This window comes from Rattus norvegicus, chromosome 7 (assembly GCF_021556685.1).
Source record: "Rattus norvegicus strain SHRSP/BbbUtx chromosome 7, alternate assembly SHRSP_T2T, whole genome shotgun sequence".
NCBI classification, from domain to species: Eukaryota; Metazoa; Chordata; class Mammalia; order Rodentia; family Muridae; genus Rattus; species Rattus norvegicus.
This window is the reverse complement of record NC_141540.1, coordinates 113107509-113125982: the sequence shown is the minus strand read 5'-3', so window position 1 is coordinate 113125982 and position 18474 is coordinate 113107509. Positions and strand designations below refer to the sequence as shown.

Sequence of the window (18474 nt, the reverse complement as noted above, 5' to 3'; positions counted from 1 at the left end):
GGATTTGGGATATGTAGGTTTTTATTTTTTTATCTTGAGCATAGGATTTGGGACTCAGGGTTCTACATGATTAGCTATTTAACCCTTAGCGTTCGGTCATTGTTCAGTGCACTGTGATCTCCCTTTATACCAAACACATTGGCTCACTGTGAGATGATATTAGGTAATTTGTGCAAGGGATCTATAACTTGGAAAAACACTGTCTTTGTGCTGGGACCTTGGCCAACATTTTAAAGTGTGTGCATACTAGAGCCTGTGCCTTATAAACTTCCCCCATGGATAAATGGAGGCTTCAACTGGGCAGGAAACAATGCAATTTCCATGGACATTAATTGCGATCTGTTTCCTTGGGGGCTAATGGCCTGGGGAGAGATGTCCTGAGCTATGCTAATGTGATGACCCAGGCATTTGTTCAGGTACCAATTATGAACAGAAGTAACATCTGTCACTGTCAACCTGTTTGGAGAGTGGCCTATGTCTCCCTACCCACAAAGTTACCATGGTAATTGCAGGGCAAGAAATTATACCACGAACAGAAAAGAAACAGGAGTGAAATGCAGCCAGAGAAGCCCAGCTTTCAATACCGAGCACTGTACCAGCAACTGGAGAAGGCTTGTTCATTCCCTCTAGCACCAACTTAGACATAGTCTAGAGGGAAGGAAGCTGTGGATCTTAGACTCAAAAGACGGTCTTTCACAAAGCCTGTCATAGCTCATACAGCATTCTTCTTCACGGGAGAAAATGTTCAAACATTGAACATCTCATACGAATAAGACCGAGTTGGTGATAGCTGCTGGCAGTGTTAAAAGAATCTTCCAGGTTCTTCTCAAGCCTTATTTCCTGCTTTTCCTGTTTCTCACCAATGCAGAACACTACGTATTACATATCATATGCAACTGTCACATCAATAATTAATTTATTAATTTTAACTAATTAATTAATGGTTTTGAGCAATATGCCAGGGTTCTTTTTAATGAAAAAAAGTAAATTTGTTCACCAACAATTTCACACATGTATGGAAAATGTGTTGACTGCTCTCACACTGGTTTCTCATCACCCCTTCCCATGTCCTCTTAAGCTCTATACTATCTACATGATTCTTTTTGCCTTAAATGCATATGGCTCTTCTGTTCTCTGCTCCAAGGACAAGACCTTACATTTCTTTCCCATTGACTCTTGTTCTCTAGGCCACACCTCTGGGCATCGAGTGTTTGGACATTTCTATAGATGCATATATAGATCCTATTCTTTATTCCACTTTTGACCCTTACCTTTAGACCGGTGTGTACAGTGTCTTTTTGCTTCAGGGTCTAGCATCACCTCATGATAGCATGTCCCACCCTCCCTGCTTGATTCCCCACCCCACCTCATCCCTGATCACTTTTCCAATTTTATTGGATGACAATGGCCAAGAAATTTAGAAATATCTTCCATTTGCCTTCCTCATCTGAACCCTCAGAGCAACCTACCCTCTGCATATATTACTTCCTAACTCCCCCTGGTCCCAGCCACCAGCACCCTCTGATTGTTTTGTTGGAATAGCCTTTCAGTGAGTTTCCTCCACTTTATCTTTGCTCATACATACATTGTAATTCATTCAGAAGTGAAAGGAATCTCTTACAATGTAAATGAGATCATGTTATGTCTTTGCTTAGAACCTTCCAGGGCCCATAGTTGAAACAACTAGGTTTCATTCCCTGCCAAACCCCTTGTGCTCTACAAGGTCTAAATGGTTTGGTTTCTCTCTCAGACCCCCTTTCCTACCTGTTACCTTCAGTCTGCTGGTTCTAGACATTCTTGGCCTATGAGTAGTTCTTTTTTAAAAATGTCCTGCTAATCTAGGGCTTTGCTGCTTTCTCTGTCTTCTCCCTGTCAATCTCTGTAGGTGACAGAAGGACCCATTCTTATTGATTCTATTTTCTACTCAAATACCTCTTCAATGAATTAGTTCTTCCTGACCTTTTCTCTAAAATTCCCTGTCCTCCCCAACTCCTCACTCCCATTATCCTGTGTCCTATGTGTTTCCTTAGCGGGAAGGGAGGGTAGTGTGGTGTGTGTGTGTGTGTGTGTGTGTGTGTGTGTGTGTCGTATTTTGCAGGTAAAATTACATAAGTGAATCATGGGCAAGATGCAATGATTGATATATGTGCATGCAAATGTAGTAAAAATACCTAACACAGTGTGCAATGGTATTACCTTGTGTCATTGGACAGGGACCTTTGAGGGCTGGAAGTTTGTCTGACTCATTCTATGTTTAAAGACGGAGGAGGGTGCTCTTGTACAGTAGAAGCCCCATGCATGTGTGATAAATGTGCAGAGCTCTGTTAGCTCTGTTGTTACTCTACTGGCCTTTCATATTACATCCCATTCGCAGACTGGAGTACTAGTCTATTCTTCATGACATATCTCATATGTTGCCTGCACTTTCTGACCTACTGTAGAGAGAACATAGCCTAGCCTGCTCCCTTAACTTCACTTGCCATTTTCCCATGTTATATAATGATATCCTTGACTTTCTCATGTATTCAGCCCTGAATTCCACAAGAGAAGGTATAAATATTCTCCTTTGTGTAATCTTGGTATGTAGGACAGAACATTATAAGTGTTCAACATGTGTGGGTTGATAAATAGCAGAGATTTTGTGACAGATACAGGTTTTATATCAAGAAGCAACTTCTTAATATCACTGTCAATAAATTAGAATTATGAGGGAAATTTCCAGTCTGTTTTGGAAATATATGAAGAAAGAAAATAAGAAATCAAGCATGAAAAGATTTCAATAAAATGTCTTCATTGTCAAGTATATAATATAATTGCATTTTGTTACCCAGACAATTACAATTGAAGTTGAATGAAGAACAAACCAGTGATTTATTTGAGCTATGTTCCTGCAATTAGCACAATGCTTAAAAGATGTGTAGTCGATACTTACTAATTTTTAATAACTGTAATGAATCATTTTATTTGCTCCAAGTAGTTGGTTCATGCCCAGAAAAATTTAACATTTAAAAAAATTATATCATATAATTTAAAAAAAAATTTTTTTACTTATTTCCATTTTGATACTGAGGAATACCAAGACTATATAGCTCATTTTTATTTATTGTGAATTTATTAGGAGTATATTTTTCATTATGCAATTAAATGCTGTTATATGTCATCTCATTTTGTATTGACACTTTTTACAGGGTCAAATTCTTCTCATGTTGAGCAACTTTGAATTGTATTCTAGATTTCGTGAGTATCATGCTTTGAGACTACTTTATTTTTCTCATTTAATTAGAGATATAGTTTATTGTGGTTGCTTACTGGTATTACTTCTGACCTGTGTTGTAGTGGACAATTAATGGAGTTGACGTCAAAGACTGCTGGCTGTACAATAATCTCTGTTTGTCTCTTGCACAAGCAATGAAACTTCCTTGCATGAATCATGAAGTCACTAAACTCTTGGGAACATTTGTCATAATAGGTGGATGTATTCTAGTGAATATATGGCAAGGGTTTTCTAGCCCATGGTTTTAAGCATTGTATCACCTTCACTTTGTATCCACCTACTTCAATCCATCCTTCAACATCTTCAACCTCGCTCCTTCCCTATGCTATTGGGATGCTATCTCCTAACAGATCCTCTCAGCAGATCCTGTCCCAGGATTCTACTGAGTTCTAATCATTCATCTTTAGGCCATGTAATTGGAATTTGCCCCCATACACATGTTCTGGATTCAAGAGATGTATTTAGAATTTGTACAAAGAACATGTCCTCTCTCTTTTTGGAGTCTTTTTTATGTTTCCCCTTCACTTTGAAATTGTCCTGAACTCTTCCCTCTAGTGTTTGAGATTTTGTCTTTTCCAGCAACTGTCCCTAGCCTTGTGATAAAACCACACAGACAGTAACTTACTCTATTACTTCTCTGAGTCTGAAAAGTTAGTGCTCCCTGAGAACTTGTCTGCTCTCAGCTATACTGCTTCGCCTTCAAAAGAGTGTTTTGAGTCATTTACTATTTGCACAGGAAGGTAAGCCTGGTAGAAGCTCACCCAGCCACACTGGAAGTTAATTTCAATAGAACAATGCTAGACATCCTTGAGCTCAATTAGTGTCAATCCTTCTACTTGTGATCTGTAATGTTTTAAACAGTCTAGACTCAAGTATACAGTCATCAATACCTGCAGCTATTGTACTATGGTTTAGAAACATTTATTTTTTTCACTAATGGCAACCAATTGTGGGTATGTTAATATTAATAACTGCCCCTCTCTGATATCTGATTCATTGCCAATAAAATGGATACTTAGACCATGAGATAGAGATTAATAGGTAATCCTGTGGAGATAAAGACTTGAACTCAGAAAGATTTATGAATGAAATAATTTAGTCACTTAAGGCTTGCACTCTTTCTCCAATGCTTGCTTTATTTTTAGTGTAGGAAGCAGGAGGATCGGTGTTGAGGAAGGGATTGGTATGGTGAGAAGGTGGGAGTGAGAAGGAGGAGCTGTGAAGCTCATCATGGTAGCCAAGACCATAGAAACATTTCAATACACTAGGACTTTACTTTATGTATAAATTATATACAAATTTATTTTGTGTGTTTGTGGAGCTACCAAATTTCTTTCCTTGGCTAAGCTACAGTAAAATCTGGAATTTTTCTCCTGGCCCTTGATTATTGTCCCTAATAAAATACAGTTTTATTAAAATGACCCAAGCTCTAGTTTAGCACTCTGGATATAATTTATTTTAATAATTAAAATACAATTATATAATTTCCCTTTCCTCTGTTCTCCCACATGCCTCCCTTGCTCTCTCAAATTCATGGCCTCTTTTACTTTGACTATATATATTTGCACAACTTGACTGCCCATGTTCTCCCTAATAGTCATAGAAAATCTAAAATAGCCCCAACTCCAGGCATGATAAGCCCTGATTTGAATTTGAAGGACACCTCAGACTTTATAGTCTATTGCTATTACTCTTGCTTACCCAAGAGAGGTGGAAGGTAAGTCCCTGCTGCTGATAACCTAATGCTTCCCAGACACAGGACCCAAAGGTCCCAGGCTGGATATGATCTGAAAGCCTTACCCTTGAGATCTGGCTTTTCATCTTTTGTCTTCTCTCAGTTATTTTTGTTCTCCATAACCTGCATTCATCAAGAAGTCTGCTAGGTCTGTTTATCTGGCGAACCCTATTCCTGATAGACATTCTCAGTAAATAGCTTTCTTCTGACTCTGCTCCTAGACTATAGATCCTCATTTGTTCATGTCATACTCAGAATGGAGTTCAATTTATGTTGTATTTTTTCTCCTATCAGCAATGGTTCAGAAAAAAATTTTTGAATACTTTATTATTTTTCTCTGGTCTTTTATTTTCTGATAACTCTTAGAAATGTACCCAAATATGATTTGTAGATTTGAAGAAACCATCATTTAGCTGATACTTAAAGGTAAAATTTCTATCTCCACATAATCTTAACTGTTTTTATTAAAATGTCTAACCCTGTCTCCTCTTTCTGTGAAGAAGTGACACCTCATCCTTAAGTGGGCAGCACAGGGCAGCCTCCTGATGAGAGGCAAGAAACTCGAGACTCTGCATTGCTCAAGAGCTCCTTGAGGAATAACTGTAAAAATGCTGTTGTAATAGAACTTCATATTCAAATTGACTCTTATTCTTAGGGTGTCAAAGTGCTTTATCAACATGAATTGCTAGAAACCTTTTAGGTTAATTAAAATGAACAGGTTTCCTAGACACAGAAGGTGACTGCTTTTATACTTGGGGGGATGTTTCTCCGTGTGAGCAAATTTAAGTACAAATAAGTCCTTTGACTAATCAGAGACATTTTAAGAAGTAGTGAATTCAACATTACACCGCAAACAGATTGCCACATCCCATTGCTCTTCAGAATAATAATGATAATAATTTCGTGGTTCATAAGTAGAGGCATTCATAGTCTTATTTGTGCTACTATATATTCAGTGGTTGCAGGCAGTCCTGTGTTGTGCTTGGCACCCTACATGCAATAGTGCATTGTTTGCTTATAAGGACACTGCAATGCAGGTCTTATCTTCTCTTTATGCTATAGCAATATAGGTTTTATCTACACTTGACAGTTCAGGAAACCAAGGTTTAAGGAAGTTGAATAGCTTATCACTCTCATGGATCTAGCAAGTGCCGGAGCTGGGATGATAGTCTAGGTTTTTGAGCTAGCTGTCCATATTTTTCTCCTCCAACGGCATTGCAAGTTCCTTCTCTATTTCTATGCTCCAGGACAATATAACATATCCCTACCAGAAATAGACTGCCATTGCAGACTCAAGGATTTAGACTTGGAGTTATACAATGGTAAGAAGAGGAGATGAAGCCAGACTGCTGGTGGAAGTCAGAACATGGAGTGGAGGTGGGGGCTTGCTAAACAAGCCAAGGCATTTGGACTTTTTCTCCATATGTCATCCTGCTTATCAATATTCATGCAGCACTCAGAGATCCAATTAGCAAGGGAAGGAATTTTTGCTCTCTAAGGATATACTGTGACTGTCACTACAGTAAAGACATTACCAAATTGTATTCTCCTAGCAACCCTCTGTGGTAAATCCCCGTGTTTTTTTCAAGGACCTTGAAATTAAGACTCAGGAAGGTTAAAGGATCCGTGTAAGGTTGTATAGCTCATAAAAATGCCATCAGTTCATTAAATCCCAATGGTTTGTCTTATCATTCTCACAATGTTTGACAGCCCTGCACTACTTAGATTTGATGGTCACATTAGATTGCACCTAATGTGTCCTTTACAGGACACTATATATAGATTTCATATCACATCCTGACCCTTTGCCTAAGTCGACTATAGGATTCCTGTTCATAGAGAGCATGCCATTGGCAAATTTACATTTAGAGACAATTGTGATTTTTCCAAATGGTCAGAACCCCCAACATACAAGAGCATTAAAAGAAATACCAGTATTGGGTGTCTAGAACTTTTGCTACAGACAGACTTGCTCAGATTCAGGTCCAGGCAGAAGCACTCTGTTGACGTTGTGATTTGTGTTGTGTGCACAGAATTGTTTATGATGTTCAGATGTCCCTAAAATACCTAGGATTGATGTTGAGGTCTGCAGGATGTAGGTTATTACTGCATCATGCAGGGGGCTGTGCTGTGGACATAGTGACTGTCCACTGGCAAAGCAAGCAGGCATGTTGACTGAAGCTGTCCTCCAGAATGAATTCAATTTTACAAATATTCCTATAGAATTGGGCACTTCTATACTGTGAAAGAATGGTACTGTTGTAGCATACTTTACATTCAAGTATTTTTGGGAGTGTTTTCCAGTGAAATGGGATATGTAGGCATGAAAGTGTGATGCTTGTACTCGCTTATGAGCCTTAGAACTACTAAGTTATTCCTTAACCGTTGCCTCCTTTTCTAAGTTCAGGTTCTTCTCTTATTACTGGTTTGCCACTCATGTTGCTTATTTCTCTGCTTGCCCTCTGCCACAAGAGATACTATTGTCTACTGTGCTTTCTGAATGCCAATTTGCATGAAGGGGAAGAAGCCACGTCTTTGATGATACTATTTTTAAGTGACCCTCTATGAACCCGCAGCATACCAGGGCATGCAGGCATCGCAGATGGTGAAAGGAAAGAGTCAGGGGACGCAAGATCGTAGAAAACTGGAACATCCCTGATCAGCAGGGAGAGGAGAGCAAGATAGTTTCTCAGCGCATGCTGAATCTAGATCCCTAATCTTTAGCTTGATGTCTCAGACTATTTTTTCAGTTCTATTGAGCAATCAGATGTGAAATCTCCACAAAATGTTTACGCAAAATGAGCATGTGATAAAAAAAATAGCTATACTTTAGGAACATCATATTCAGAGCAGGGCAGAGACTATTTGTATAATTATTATTTTTTGAAAAGCTTATTTATTTATTTATTTACTTTTATTTTACAGACAGGGTTTCTCTGTCCTGGACTTGCTCTGCAGACCATGGCAGTCTGGAACTCACAGAGATCTTCCAGCCTCTGCCTTCCAAGTGCTGGGATGAAAAGTGTGTGCCACCATGGCCCCAGCCTTTGAAAAGCTTATTGTGACATTTTTAAAAATAATTTGAGGCTCAATGATATCATTGAAAATATAGAGAGAGTTTTAAAACTCTACAGTAGAGTATTTATAGACTTTAAAAAAATTTTGGACTTGAAAATATTTAGAGAAGTATTGTTATGATATCGATAAGAAATATGGTTTAGTGTAATGAAATGATTTTCTGTACTGCAGTAGGAATAAAGGGGCTCTCAGTAGTATAGCTGTGCACAATGCAGCGTTCAGAGTTTTGATTTCCTTGTCAGCAAGAGGAAGAAAATACTCTAGGCATCTTCTGTGCTTGGGGAATTCAGAGGCATACAGTTGTCTCTAAACGTAAATGTATAGTGGGTTGTCCAGAGTAGAAGCTGATATGTAGCTTTAATTCCACTGGGAAGATTGAAAGTGACCCCGTACCAAGGGTGAGGAGTAGATATACCATACGATGTTTGTGACTGGTGCCTGAAGGGTGGTTCTTCTCTGCCCATGTCTGACTTATGCTGAACAACACTAGCACTGGTCCCTATGTCCCTGGATCATGTCCTTCAGAGCAATCCACTTGATATTTGTCGTTTCGCACATAGATTCAAAGGACCAGAGCAATTAAAACAAGAGTCCTTAGACATTGGTAGACAACAAACAACAATGACTAGTGGGGAGAGTAGAAAGCCATTTCTAAATGAGACTTAAAAAATATTACTCATTTGGGTTTTGTCTGTCTACTGTCATTTCTTACACTGGAAGCAAGAAAGCCAAGCAGGGCTGATGACAACGAAGGATTTAATGTGTGGCACGATTAAGGGGAATCCTAGCTCTATATGACCACTGTTTGTGACACTCTGGATCAATTAACTATCAATTAATCAGTCTCCAATTCCTGTTCTATCAAATGGAAATACTTACGTCTAAGTAGAATCATGGATGGAATACATAAAAAGTCACCTTCTTTTTAAAACTTTGCTAATTATGCTCACTCTTCCCCCTAAAGAGGGTTCAGAATCGAATAAATCAAAGAGATTCAGAGACAACAGGAGAGTCATATTTAGGCAGCAATTGACTTTTTTTCTTGGATAAGAAAAATTATACATCTGCTTCTAAAATATGAAGAGTGGTGGCTGTGATTCATGCACACATGATTCACAGAGAAATCTGGAGCTGAAACACAGTGAAACTAATAATATTCCGCCCTTGTGACTATAGCTTGCCTAAGCTCAGAATGTGTACCCAGAGTCAGGGCTGTCATCCCCAGGACAAGTATGGCACTTCCTTGATTTAGCAACAGTGATACAAGCAGAAAAGATTGTGATTTCCCCATAGCATACATCCCAAAGTTAGCTCTATCTACGGCAGCTGCAGCATCTCTCTTCTCCACTTGCTTGGTTCTTATCTCTACCGACATCTGGTACTTGTGCAGAACCAGCATAACAGCTTCTCTTAGGTATCTCCATCTTCATTTTCAAGAGACCCATTCTTCCTCTTCTCACTGGAATGGACTTATTTATTGGTCAGAGGTCCACTGTAAGACTGATAATACAGTCATCAATCCAAGTATGAAGGAGATACAGGATGAGTCCTGGAATTGTCATCTTCTCACAGCCCCATCTTTACTCGGTCTATCTCAACATAAATTTGCTCACCAAAAAAAGAACTTACAACGATTTATATTTTATGAGGATTGTAAACACATGCATACAGCACACATTTCATGAAGTCAGCATCGCCATTGATACCTGCTCTTTGGTTTCCTTTCATTGTTGGAAAATCTGACCTAATTTTGTTGGCGCCTGCTATGCACTCTATGTATTTATCATTCATCTTTTGTTGCAATGTATGGCCACCATCATCCTGCTTCATGTTTCACTTTTCCTCTGACGTTGTCCATTGCCCCTCAGAATCTTCTAAGAGCCAATTACTTTATAGATACATAATGCACTATCACTCTTTGCCATCCATCCTTCTGCTGGATAGTTTAATGATTGCAGGAAATATCAAGGTTTTCTAGGAATTTATTCACCCTGAATAAATTGAAGAAGTGTAACTCTGGTTACCATGCTGAATTCAGTGGGTGTATGTACTCGGCACATTACTTCAGTGGGTGTAGTACAGTACTGCGCTATGCATACTCTGTGCTTGATAATGCCATGGTAAATGTGAGTATGACCTCTCCTCTCATTGAACTTGGAGAGTTCAGATCCTCATTCACCTAAAAATAGATACTTAGCAGAATCAGAAAGGCCAAAGACAGTTTGGGAAAGAAAAGATTTCATGAATCAGGAAAGGTACATATTTGGGGGACCCTAGACTGGAAAGAACCAGGACACCAACCTGGCAGTTCCAAGGTGGTGTCTGTTTTGCCTACTTAAGTGCCTGAGTAACCGAGTGAATCTTTGAGTTTCTATTTAGTTTTCAAAGTCTAACATAAATATCATCAGAAGGCGAACATGAATCTGAATGTAATCCCATTCTCATTACACCACATAATGTCTTCTATTCCTTCACTTTCAGTGCTACCCAGGTTTCGGTAACATATTGCAAGAGCACTATAATGACAGAAGCTCTTTGTTGGGCTGTCTGTCAGTGTAGAGCAAGTTGTCCCTTAATGGATTCTGTGAGGTAGCTGCTATTGTATCCTCTTTAGGAGAAGGAATGAGGCTCAGAGAAATAAATCATCCTGTCTACAGACACATAGTTGATGACAAAACAGACATGTCAGAGTTATGAAAACACAGTCCTCCCTAATGTAATCTAGTAGCTGTTGTTTCTAAAGATGTCTGAAATAGTATTTTCAGTGTTGTCCCACTTGGTGGGACACCAGAGAGTGATGTGATCTCCCACTGAGGGGCAGAGTCTTTCTCCATTTCCTGGAAGTTGAGCCAGCTCTGTCACATGGCTTAAAGAGCAGAACATGGCCAGAGGGATGCTGTTTACTTTCCGAGGCAGAGGCGTAAAGGAGCCACAGCATCTGTTCTGCCTCCTGGGTTTTGTTCTCAGTGAGATCAGGAACTATGACTTCAGAGAGAGAAGGGGTGGGTGGGGTATTCCTATTTGATGGAGTTTTACTCATTCACTCCCATTCCAAAGCTGATCTTGAGTTACCAGATGTGTTATTAATAATTTTGTTCTCTGTTTGGCTTTTAGTTGGCAATAGTTTTCTTCATTCTTCCACAATGTGGGAAGGATCAATCAGTTCCTACCTTCATCTGACAAGTTTCAGGGTAAACGTGTGCATTATTTGATATCTGGGGCACGCACTAACTATCTTAGCCATACCATCTTCTTCGGACTTTTGAAAGAATTGTAAGCCAAGGACCCTTCTGGGTGTAGCTCATAGTAAATGATCAATAAGTGGGGACTTTTGTTATCAGAATAGTAGGTCGAGTTCAGGAAGGTGGCTGTCAAGCAGCGACAGAGGATCAGCTCATTGCAGAGCCAGTTACCTAGAGTGGTACGGGCTGGAAGAGTGAAGGCATCAAGTGCCATGCTGGGATGAAAACCCACACTAAATCCACATTGAAGTCACACCAACCTGGGGGGACCTTCTAATGCTGAGGATTCCACCTTGTCTTGAAACTCATGATGCCTGTGTCCTATCAAAATCACTGAGGATGTTTCAAGGAGTCTTGTCCCCCAACCCCCAGACACACAAGCATATATACACACCCACACGCGCGCGCGCGCACACACACACACACACACACACACACACACACACACACACACACACACAGAGACAGAGACACAGAGAGAGACACAGAGAGAGAGACACAGAGAGAGACACAGAGAGACAGAGAGAGACAGAGAGAGAAAGTCAGAGACAGAAAGTCAGAGACAGAGACAGAGATGCTGGGAACCAGAATTTCAATTTTGTTTCCATCTTCCCGCATCACCTGGGATTTAATCTTTTCAGTCTTGGGGTTTGTCTCAGTTTCTTCTCCACTGTGGTGGTTTGGAAGGGTTTCTGAAGGAGGACTTGAACAGATGGCACAAACAGAAACACTACTCCTTCAAACACACACACACACACACACACACACACACACACACACACACACACACACACACACAAAATTGGCTTTAAGACATAAACTCCTAAGGATGGATTTCTTTTGCCAAGAAAGCTTATTTGATCTCTGCTCTGGACTGGCAAGGAATACCCTAATCTCTGCCCCTATGTGCAAGCTGCTGTTTTAACCAGGCTTAATACAAAACACAATCATCAAATTGGATTTGCAGGCACTCATTAGCATAAGACACAGCTTGTGTAATCGCCATCAAAGAACCAGAGAGAGGCTGTGAGCAAAGTGGCATTGCAGTGCTCAGGGGTCCTCAGCTTACTTATTTCTTTTGTCATCAGCAAATGGTTGATTTTTGTCCTTGAAGTACCAGGGTGCAGCAAGAACAGAGGTTGTCATGTGGGTCTTGCTTTTGTGGAGACGTCTCTGCTATTTCTCTCTCGTAGTAATGGTGTACTACTTCTAGTCCACAGGATGGCAGGAATAAATATAATGCTAATAAAAGCCACTTTAAGGGAGATCTATCAGCTTCCTATAATTTGCCACCTGGGCAGTTTTCTAGGGCAGAAGATCAAGGTGTTGATAAAGCACGGTCCTGTCCTTGTGTTACACATGACTAGAGAAATATAAACTATATAAAATGCATTAAGTTCTAACACAGAGCACAGGCAGTGGCAGGCTAATTACCACTGCCGAGCACTAGGCAGCCTTCCCTGACCTCGATAACTAGTTCTAATGCTCCAATATACTTTTGAAAGCCCAAGTCCTCTTCATTTGTAGCATTTACCACAGCAGGAAAATGCATTTGCAAGTGACTCATGCGCTTCTTTACAATGTAATCTTTAGAAAAGCAAAGAGCAAGACTCTTTATTCACCACTGAGTCCTGGGACCTTTCTATCTGACTCCTGCATAGTAATAGGTCCTTAGTTGGTTGAATAAGACAGTGGATATAAGGTTTAGGAAATCTGCTCATAAAAGAGAATATTTGAATTGTGTTTTGAAAAAAATGAATGGAAAAATGCATTCAAAATAGCAAAGAAAAAGGCAGGAGTAGGTGGGTGTGTGGAGGATCACCCTCATAGAAGCAGGGGATGGGGGTTTGAAGAGGGGAAATTAGGAAAGGGGATAACATTTGAAATGCAAACAACTAAAATATCCAATAATAAGTTAAAGATATCTATGAAACAACAGTAATAAATAATAATAATAATAATAATAACTTAAAAGAAAAGGATGCTTTTATTGGCCATTGGTTATAGATTTGTCATATTCCCTGCTCAAGTTCATGTACCTGGACCTTTAAGGAGCTAAGTTTTTCAGTGTAAAGTGCCTGACATAAAAACATGAAGGATCTCTGGATTTTAAGAGCAGTGCAGTTCCTATCACTCTCTGATATGTCTTTGAGTACATTGCTTGACTTCTCCGGGTCCATTAGATAGCAACTGCAGATGTCATCCTGAGTTACATGCCTCTTTTATAATTCCTTTATTACATGTGCAAGACCTCCCTGTCTTGGTTCCCTACACCCCACTGTAAATGGACACTATGTCAGCCATGTACCTACTGCAAAGTCCGTGATTTTGAATGCCTGGTTTGACCCCAAGCCATCCAACTTCCAATTGTATGGGTGGATTTAAATCATAATCAATTGTTCTTTTGGCTTGATAAGGTATTACTGTGAAACTCTCATGGCTCTTGATCGTTTGTTTCCTTACTTGGATATTACAAAGTCAAGAGTGTCCATATTGTATCAGAAATTATGGGATCTCAAGTCTTTATAAAACATATATCTAAGAACTTTGTGCATGATTGCTACCTATTTACTGGAAGGGTCTTATGGCAGTGCTCTGAAAGCTCCTGAAGAAACTGACAAGACCAAGGAATCTAAGAGGATTGCAAGGAGGTTGCACATGATACTGGCTTAGAGAAAAATAGGTGTTTTGAACATATCTTTAGGGGGGGAATATTAAGCATATGAGAAAACCTTGGTTAAGAGACTTAGAAATGTATGGAGTGTTTCAGGTGAGTTTAGCTGGTTTTATAGGAGAAAATGGACACCATGAATACAATGAGATATCAATGGAAATGTGGGAAATTATCAGAGCAAGATGCAATATCTATTTTGATACAATGACTTCTAGATCTAAATGACCATCACTGTATTATAGGATACATATAAAAAAGTCTGGATTTAATGGATATTGCCATGTTATTTAATGGATGGTAGATTGATGATGTCTTAAAGTAAAAACATTGATCTGACTTATTTACTTATTAGAATCATTCACTTACACTGACTGACTGACTTGCTCGCTCACTCACTCACTCACTCACTCACTCACTCACTCACTGTCCCACACACTTACTAATAATTCACAAAACTTACTGTTACAAACTCACCCATTCTCACTCATTAATCAACATGTTGAAGGTTAAGTTTTTCATCGTTATTTCCATAACTGTTTTGTCAACTTGAACCTCATACTTCTCACTTTATAAATAGAGGATTAAATATTTATTATTTATTAGATTTTAAATTATACTGAATTACAGGCAAGAGTACTCAAAATAGAGGATGTATCCTCACTCCTCACTGACCTTTGCCCTATTCCTCCCTACCTCATTATTTCCTTTGTCTACTTAGAAAGTTTTGTTTTTATGTTTGCATCTTGAATATATATGCTTTGATGAAGCTATAAGGCTAGAATCCTAAAATGGGAGGAAATAAGACCCTTTTTGGAGACTTAATGATATTACCTTAAGTATATATATATATATATATATATATATATTATTTACATAATATCATGTGCAGTTGTATTTTCCTTCAAATGACATGATGGTATCTTCTTTAGAACTGAGAACTATTCTACTGTGTGTACATAAAACCTTTTCTCTACTCATTACTTTCTTGGCAGATACCTAGGTTGGTTCCATAACTTATTGATTATGACTAGTATTGGCACAAACTATGATATAAAAGCTTCTCTTTAATGTGTTGACTTAGATTAATTTAGGTAAATATCCAGTGGTAGTATATAGCAAGGTCATAGGACAGGTTTTGTTATAATAATAATAATGATATTAACTATCATTATTATTATTATTATTATCATTACCACCATCACCATTACCATCACCACCACCACCACCACCATCATCATCATCATTTTGAGGATCCTCTGAACTGACATCTATAATGACTAGACTAGTTTCTCCCAGCAGTATAGAAAGGGTCTGTTTCTCAACATTTTTACCAGTATTTGTTTGCTTTTTTTCCTTGATGGTTATCACTTTGGCTAGTGTGAAATGGAAAGTCAATGTAGTTTTTACATGTCTCTAATATCTCCTGATGTTGAATATTATCATGTTTATTGGGCACATGTTTACCATCAATTAAAAAATATCTACTCATCTCATTAGCCCATTTATTGAGTGCATTATTTGTTTGTTGTTGTGTAGTTTTTGAGTGATTTGTATATACTAGATATTTATTCTCTGTCAGATATGTAGCTAGAAAGATCCTCTCCCATTTAGGCTGTCTCTTTCCTTTATTCTTTTTTCTTTGCTACAAAAAAGCCTTTTAGTTTTATGAAATCTTATTAGTCAGCTATTGGCCCTGTTTTCTGAGTATCTGGAATCCCATTCAGAAAGAACCTGAAGTTTTTCCATCTATGGTTTAGAGTTTCAGATACTATATTAGTGCATTTTAAATGTCACCATTCAAATGCAGTTTGTTTCAAGATAAAATAATAATTTTGTAAAAACCAAAATGGACGGACATACATCAGCCAATACCTCATTAATACTATGGAATAAATTAATGTTTTATTATAATAATTGTTATAAAATGTATATTCATGACCTGAGTATGATGGTTCCTGCCTGTAATTCCAGTACTTAGTATGTTGAGGAAGGAAGACTGACACAAGTTTGAAGCAAATCTGAGCTAAATAACAACTTCTAGGCAAGTCTGGGCTGCAGAGTAATATCTTGTCTCAAAATGAAGCAAACAAACAAAACCAAAATATTTATATATGTATATGATCTTGAAAAAAATCTCCCAAACATAAAGACTAGTCCCTAGATCCAGATGTAGAAAATTATCCACATCCCAGGAATGGACCGTGCTCCTTGTCAGTCATTTTCATATATTAACAGTTACTCTGTTTGATACCCAACAGCAGAGAGTACTTTTACTTGGCTTTGGATAGATTTGTGCAAATATGACCAGGAATTATGGGTTTTTTCATGACTGACTTTTAATTATAACTAAACATAATTTTGCAAATTGTGCCTATTGCTATCTAGAGAGAGCATAGAGTAGTGCTTCATAGTCTGTCATATTTGTCCAAAGCATGGATATGCCACATTTATACCTTTTGATGAGATCTTCCATCAGTGGTGCATTGCAAGACATGATGATGGCACCCAATCCATATGTGTACAATGGACTTAGCTGTGGTAATTTTCCAAAGTGGCCATATCAGTGTAGACTGAGATACTAATTGCTATAGTTTATTTATATCCCATGCTCTCACTTGGTATTGTCTGTATCTTCTCTTGGAATTCTAGTCATTGTGACATCACATGTTATGATTTTAATTTGCATTTACTGGATGGCAAATTATACTTAACATTTTTCTTCATATAGTTGTCAGGATTTGGCACCGTAACTTGGTGTGTGATCTGAGGTTTCTTTTGCCACGTTCATCTTCTAATACTCTCCAGTTGTCATGAAAAGCAGCTATTAGAACTCAAATTCAAAGTCCACACTGAGGAAGAATGGGATAGAAGCCCAGGAGAGAGGACTTTCTGTGCTCTGTCTGTTTTCTTCCTATCTTGGAGGTTGGCTTAGGCTGATCTCACACTTCAGTCTTTATTGTGCGCACAAACAATTCCCAACAGAATGTCTGATGCAGCCAATGAGTGAGAGTATTGTGAACAATGGACATTCTAATAAGGCCTCGCTGGGGAGCACACCAACAAGGACTAGATCTATACTTTATCTGGATGTCTTTATGGATACCTGAAGATACTCTGCCCCTACCTGCTCCCTACTCACCTCTTATGGTTGAGACACCCTCCTCAGATGCTAACCTTGTCAGTGGTAATTAATGTTTCCAAGTAAGTGCTCATGACTGAAATACAGTACCAAACATAAGGGCTTTGGGATTGAGTCCTGCATCTCATTGATCATGTTTGACTCTTGGTCAGATTGTTTGTCATATGAGTACTCTCTCGCTAGAGAAATATCATCCACCTTCAAAGCCATCATAAGGATTGGGTGTACACAGGTACATTTCTGTGCTGGCTCTTGGTTTCTGTATCAGTTCTTGAAGGATAGAGTTTTGAAATTAGTAAAATAACAATTATAATATTATTGTCCCAATATGACTTTGGGATGCCTTTATGACAATCAGAGTTTGATGAGAGACAAATCAGCGAAGTAGAAGACAGTATCTAAAGGGCCTTATTTTATCTATGCACTGTAAGTTTCCTATGAAAGCAATCTGAGAAATTGTAATACACTGTGATGCATGTATGACAGGTTTGTGAAGGGTCCAATTAGAAAGAACTTTTGAAATGGAATGCTAAAACCCACTTTCCATATTTCACTTATCATTGTTTATTTATTTGATCACTAAATATCTAATAAGCAAAAGCACCAAAGTCAAGGGGAGGATTTTGAGGTCCACAAACACAAACATGAATCCTGGTGCCTTGATTCTTCTCTGAGAATGTCCACACACATTATTTAATCCACCAGAGCCATGATTTTCCAATATAGAAATTATTTTCTAAATAGTGCATAGAAATTGTTTATTCTAATATTTAAATACAAGAAATTATTTCCTGAAGGTAGATCGTGGAAGAATAACCATTTTGTGCAGACCAATGAGGTAGAATTGCCAATAGAATTGAAGGTAAGGATGCCTACATGACTGTCTCCGCAGCTACGAAGTGTGATTTCTGAGAGTAGAAATGATATTTGGCAGTTCACTATCCCAAGTGTCTAAGGCAATCTCTGCCATAAGTTGGTGTTTAATAATTTATGAATGTGTAAGCAAACAAGACTTATGTATGAAACATAGGGCTAACTTTGTGAAGAAAAGAGGAAAGACAAATTTAAAAAAAAGACAAAAAGAAAGGGATTCAAATATAACCATGCATAGTGTTATGGAATGGATGGAATAACAAGGACTAGCTGTGGTCAAATCATATCACAGGCATTGTGTGCTACGTGGTCACTTGTCCTTAGAAGGTGACTGCATGAAAGTCTTATTTTGAAAATCAAACATTCACGGTTTCTAAGGGACTTGCCTAGGATCACACAGCTCTCATACATCATGTCTGTTTGACCTAAGTTCAAAGGTTTTCACTTCCCTACTTTTCT

General features: G+C 38.4%; 1 protein-coding gene across 2 annotated transcripts in view; it reads left to right on the top strand.

Moving 5' to 3' along the window:
- Positions 1–18474, top strand: part of Fam135b (family with sequence similarity 135, member B) — a 270508-nt gene that overhangs the window by 45793 nt on the left and 206241 nt on the right. The window contains exon 1 of one of the 2 annotated variants that reach the window (XM_087557413.1): positions 17024–17204. The gene's annotated coding sequence lies outside the window, so the exon portion shown is untranslated. 2 annotated transcript variants of the gene reach the window in all.